At 43.9% G+C, this 6,636-nt stretch overlaps 1 long non-coding RNA gene across 1 annotated transcript; it reads left to right on the forward strand.

Annotated features, from left to right (window-relative positions):
* The first annotated feature begins 4,649 nt into the window (after nt 1-4,649).
* On the forward strand, nt 4,650-6,350 carry LOC138498123 (uncharacterized). The gene is made up of 2 exons (XR_011278699.1): nt 4,650-5,524; nt 5,904-6,350. It is a non-coding gene; the product is annotated as an uncharacterized lncRNA (long non-coding RNA).
* Nucleotides 6,351-6,636: the final 286 nt, after the last annotated feature.

Here is a 6,636-nt window from a genome sequence, read left to right on the forward strand (position 1 = left end):
CGATACATCACTGGTGTGCACAGACTGGATCCATACATCACTGATGGGCACAGACTGGATTCATGCATCACTGATGGGTACAGACTGGATCCAGACATCACTGATGGGCACAGACTGGATCCATACCTCACTGAAGGGCACAGACTGGATCCATGGATCACTAATGGGCGCAGACTGGATCCATGCATCACTGATGGGCACAGACTGGATACAGACATCACTGATGAGCACATTCTGGATGCAGACATCACTGATGGGCACAGACTGGATCCATAGATCACTGATGGGCACAGACTGTATCCATGCATCACTGATGGGCACAGACTGAATCCAGACATCACTGATGGGCACAGACTGGATCCATATATCACTGATGGGAAGAGACTGGATCCAGACATCACTGAAGGGCACAGACTGGATCCAGACATCACTGATGGGAACATACATCACTGATTGGCACAGACTGGATCCAGACATCACTGATGGGTACAGAGTGGATCCATATATCACTGATGGGCACAGACTGGATCCAGACATCACTGATGGGCCCAGACTGGATCCAGACTTCACTGATGTGCACAGACTGGATCCAGGCATCACTAATGGGCACAGAATGGATCCATACATCACTGATGGGCACAGACTGGATCCATACATCACTGATGGGCACAGACTGGATGCAGACATCACTGATGGGCACAGACCTGATCCATACATCACGGATGGGCACAGACTGCATACAGACATCACTAATGGGCACAGACTGGATCCATACATCACTGATGGGCACAGACTGGATCCAGACATCACTGATGGGTACAGACTGGATCCAGGCATCACTGATGGGCACAGACTGGATCCAGACATCACTGATGGGCACGGACTGGATCCATACATCATTGATAGGCACAGGCTGGATCCAGACATCACTGATGGGCAAAGACTGGATCCAGACATCACTGATGGGCACAGACTTGATCCGTACATCACTGATGGGCACAGACTGGATCCATACATCACTGATGGGCACAGACTGAATGCAGACATCACCAATGGGCACAGACCGAATCCAGGCATCACTGATTGGCACAGACTGGATCCAGACATCTCTGATGTGCACAGACTGGATCCATAGATCACTGATGGGCACAGACTGGATCCATACATCACAGATGGGCACAACTGGATCCAGACATCAGTGAAGGGCACAGACTGAATCCATAGATCACTGATGGGCACAGAATGGATCCATGCATCACTGATGGGCACAGACTGGATACAGACATCACTGATGAGCACATACTGGATGCAGACATCACTGATGGGAACAGACTGGATCCATAGATCACTGATGGGCACAGACTGGATCCATGCATCTCTGATGGGCACAGACTGCGATACAGACATCACTGGTGGGCACAGACTGGATGCAGACATCACTGATGGGCACAGACTGGATCCATAGATCACTGATGGGCACAGACTGGATCCAGACATCACTGATGGGTACAGACTGGATCCAGACATCACTGATGGGCACAGATTGGATCCAGCTATCACTGATGGGCACAGACTGGATGCAGACATCACTGATGGGCACAGACTGGATCCAGGCATCACTGATGGGCACAGACTGGATCCAGACATCACTGATGGGTACAGACTGGATCCATACATCACAGATGGGCACAGACTGGATCCAGACATCACTGATGTGCACAGACTAGATCCATACATCACCGATCGGCACAGACTGGATCCAGACATCACTGAAGGGCACAGACTGGATCCATAGATCACTGATGGGCACAGACTGGATACAGACATCACTGCTGGGCACATGCTGGATGCAGACATCACTGATGGACACAGACTGGATCCATAGATCATTGATGGGCACAGACTGGATACAGTCATCACTGGTGGGCACAGACTGGATGCAGACATCACTGATGGGCACAGACTGGATCCATAGATCACTGATGGGCACAGACTGGATCCATACATCACTGATGGGCACATACTGTATCCATACATCACTGATGTAGACAGACTGGATCCAGACATCACTGATGGGCACAGACTGGATCCATAGATCACTGATGGGCACAGACTGGATCCAGACAGCACTGATGGGCACAGACTGGATACAGACATCACTGATGGGCACAGACTGGATCTATAGATGACTGATGGGCACAGACTGGATGCAGACATCACTGATGGGTACAGCCTGGATCCAGACATCACTGATGGGCACAGACTGGATCCATAGATCACTGATGGGCACAGACTGGATCCAGACATCACTGATTGGCACGGACTGGATCCATATATCACTGATGTGCACAGACTGAATTCAGGCTTCACTGATGGACACAGAATGGATCCATACATCACTGATGGGCACAGACTGGATCTATAGATCACTGATGGGCGCAGACTGGATGCAGACATCACTGATGGGCACAGACCGGATCCAGACATCACTGATGGGCACAGACTGGATCCATAGATCACTGATGGGCACAGACTGGATCCAGACATCACTGATTGGCACAGACTGGGTCCATACATCACTGATGAGCACAGACTGGATCCATGCATCACTGATGGGCACAGACTGGATCCAGACATCACTGATGGGCACAGTCTAGATCCATTCATCACTGATGGCCACAGACTGGATCCAGGCATCACTGATGGGCACAGACTGGATCCAGACATCACTGATGTGCACAGACTGGATCCAGGCATCACTGATGGGCACAGAATGGATCCATACATCACTGATGGGCACAGACTGGATGCAGACATCACTGATGGGCACAGACTGGATCAAGACATCACTGATGGGTACAGGCTGGATCCATGCATCACTGATGGGCACAGACTGGATCCATACATCACTGATGGGCACATACTGTATCCATACATCACTGATGTAGACAGACTGGATCCAGATAGCGGAAAGACATCCAAAGGAAACAATTCAAAAATAACGGTATCAAGGATTTTATTAAACCTGATACTAATTTAATATATCAAACAAATCATGATTAAATCTGCACTTGTAATAACAATTTACATAGCAGGAAACAACTTTTATTAAAAAAGACACATCTATATAATAAAAATCATCTTATTCAATCATCCAAGCATACAACCTCATCCATCCATTTAGACAAACCATTCATACTAAACACCAATCAATGTACGACATAAAATCTATAAGAAAATTCATCATAATTAATTCATCTGAAAGATTTATAGAAAGAACATGAAATCAATTTGACGGGCCACAGCAGATGACATCAGTGGCCTAGGCAATTAAGATGGGTCCCAGAGTTTTCTAACCACGACCTCATCTTAGTCCAAACTCGACCGGTTTCGACGTATATACTTTAGTGTAGTGACGTCTTCATCAGGAGTAACAAAAGTATATTCTAACATCAAGAAAGAAAGAAAATCACAGATAATACATATCAATGTGTGAAGCCCTTGTACTTGGACAAAAAACATATAACATCCATAATAAAAATATCTATAGTGGAACAATAGGTAATAATATACAAGAGCCTGCTACCAACCCGGGAAAAGTTCCAGGATGGACCTGAGGTGTCTGGCAGAAAGTAGTGCTACCCTCTTGTATTGGTGTCTCCGAGAGGCAGATAAGAGCCAGGCCATAGACAGAATCAATGCTACAGATATACAAATGTACACATAAATATCACAAGGTCAATATGTCGATCCTCCACTACAGCGGCCCACGGACAGGACACGAGAGTCACATACTTAAGATAAACCTAAAGAATATTAACTAACCTTCATTCATGCAATGGAAGGCTGTGCGTAACTGCACAGATATCGCAGATTTTGTCAAACATGCAGCAATTTTGGAAAAAAGACTATTGGAACGGGGATATCCAAAGAAACTTATAAAAAAATCCAAAAAGAGAGCTCGATATATCAACAGAGACCTCTTATTGACACCCAAGCGAGACATTGAAAAGAAAGATGAATTAGTATGTGTCTCAACTTTTTGTCAACACAGTAATGCTATTAGAGGGATCATCTTAAAAAACTGGCGAATTCTTAATACATCAGGAACATCTATACCCAGACCTCTATTTGCTTTCAAAAAAAGTAAAAATTTGAAGCAAAAGATTACTCGTGCCAGTAGAACTTTTCCTAAAGTGCATACAATCCGCGATACCAATTCTAACCCAGTGGTGGGACACTATCCCTGCACTTCATGTGTTGCTTGTAAGTTTTCCAAAAAAACTACGTCATTTGATTCACAGACCAGAAAGTGGACCCTTCGTACCTTTACCACTTGTAAAAGTAAGAATGTCATTTATGCCATTCGTTGCCCATGCCAGTTGTTTTATGTAGGCAAAACAACCAGAGAAGTGAGTACCCGTATTAACGAACATCGTTCAAAGATCAGAACTCGAAACCTCAATGCCCCAATGGTAATCCATTTTGTCGAGATGGGCCATACGGCTGATCAGATGGAATGGTTTTGCATAGAAAAAGTATATGCACAAAACCAACCCCAACTATTAAAAAATTTAGATTACAAGGAACAAATGTGGATATTTAATCTAAAAACATTAACATTGGGCCTTAATACCATGGAACCATGGAACCATGGAATTCGAGTAACTAAATACTACCTGTCATAACATTTTATATATGTCGGGTAGTACACTGGTATACTGCCTAATCACGTGCGTCTTTCATCTGAGAGGGTACGGCCATTTAGAACGTAGGCCAGTTCAGTTTGTGGTCACGTGGTTAATTACGTGATCACATGATGTTTTTCACGCATATATCAATACCCTTGAAACGGTGATACTGTGTTGCACGCCACTTTCAATCGGACCCAGCTGGGATACGGGTGACTAGCTACTGTGAGAACTGGCGAGTTCTTTCGCTTAAGGTAAACATTCTGTCCTGTGGGGGCCTTTCGAATCACGGCGGTTTTCCAAATCGCTTCTTGCCTTTATTGTTTAGAGAAGGGAGCCCTACATCCTTGGCTTTCCGTTAAACCCCATCCGAGTCAAGCAATCTGGAGTCGGAAATATTGAGCAATATTCAAATGCAACCCCTCCCCCCCTACCTTTTTGAAATTCTCTAAATAGTAAGCTTTTCAGCAAGCCGTATTTGTTTAGTCACAATTGTGGTATTAATTCATCAATTTATTTTCAATTGGAAGTAATTCACTTTGGGTGTAGCCAATAATATAATTGTAAGAACAATCGGTCTCTCACATACTCAAACTCTTGTGTTGTGTTTAGGCCCATATAACATCAGGTGCAGCCAACCCTGGATCCGGGGAGTCACCTTCAAATTTATGACCGCTGGTTGAACGAGCGTTTGGACATTCTCGAGAAGAACGTTGGCGTCCATACACTTCGCTATCTGCAGGAACTTCTACGGAGAAGCTATTGTTTAATATAAGTGAACACAGCGTACAATTTAAGGAAGAGACGCACAGCCTTCCATTGCATGAATGAAGGTTAGTTAATATTCTTTAGGTTTATCTTAAGTATGTGACTCTCGTGTCCTGTCCGTGGGCCGCTGTAGTGGAGGATCGACATATTGACCTTGTGATATTTATGTGTACATTTGTATATCTGTAGCATTGATTCTGTCTATGGCCTGGCTCTTATCTGCCTCTCGGAGACACCAATACAAGAGGGTAGCACTACTTTCTGCCAGACACCTCAGGTCCATCCTGGAACTTTTCCCGGGTTGGTAGCAGGCTCTTGTATATTATTACCTATTGTTCCACTATAGATATTTTTATTATGGATGTTATATGTTTTTTGTCCAAGTACAAGGGCTTCACACATTGATATGTATTATCTGTGATTTTCTTTCTTTCTTGATGTTAGAATATACTTTTGTTACTCCTGATGAAGACGTCACTACACTAAAGTATATACGTCGAAACCGGTCGAGTTTGGACTAAGATGAGGTCGTGGTTAGAAAACTCTGGGACCCATCTTAATTGCCTAGGCCACTGATGTCATCTGCTGTGGCCCGTCAAATTGATTTCATGTTCTTTCTATAAATCTTTCAGATGAATTAATTATGATGAATTTTCTTATAGATTTTATGTCGTACATTGATTGGTGTTTAGTATGAATGGTTTGTCTAAATGGATGGATGAGGTTGTATGCTTGGATGATTGAATAAGATGATTTTTATTATATAGATGTGTCTTTTTTAATAAAAGTTGTTTCCTGCTATGTAAATTGTTATTACAAGTGCAGATTTAATCATGATTTGTTTGATATATTAAATTAGTATCAGGTTTAATAAAATCCTTGATACCGTTATTTTTGAATTATTTCCTTTGGATGTCTTTCCGCTATCTAAATCTTAATTAATACTCCAATCCAAAGCGTGGGGTTTCCTGTGTCTTTCAGAGAAGACAGACTGGATCCAGACATCACTGATGGGCACAGACTGGATCCATAGATCACTGATGGGCACAGACTGGATCCAGACATCACTGATTGGCACGGACTGGATCCATATATCACTGATGGGCACAGACTGGATCCAGACATCACTGATGGGCACAGGCTGGATCCAGACATCACTGATGGGCATATACTGGAT

Source organism: Ambystoma mexicanum, chromosome 5q, assembly GCF_040938575.1.
Source record: "Ambystoma mexicanum isolate Mex_15411 chromosome 5q, UKY_AmexF1_1, whole genome shotgun sequence".
Lineage (NCBI taxonomy): Eukaryota > Metazoa > Chordata > Amphibia > Caudata > Ambystomatidae > Ambystoma > Ambystoma mexicanum.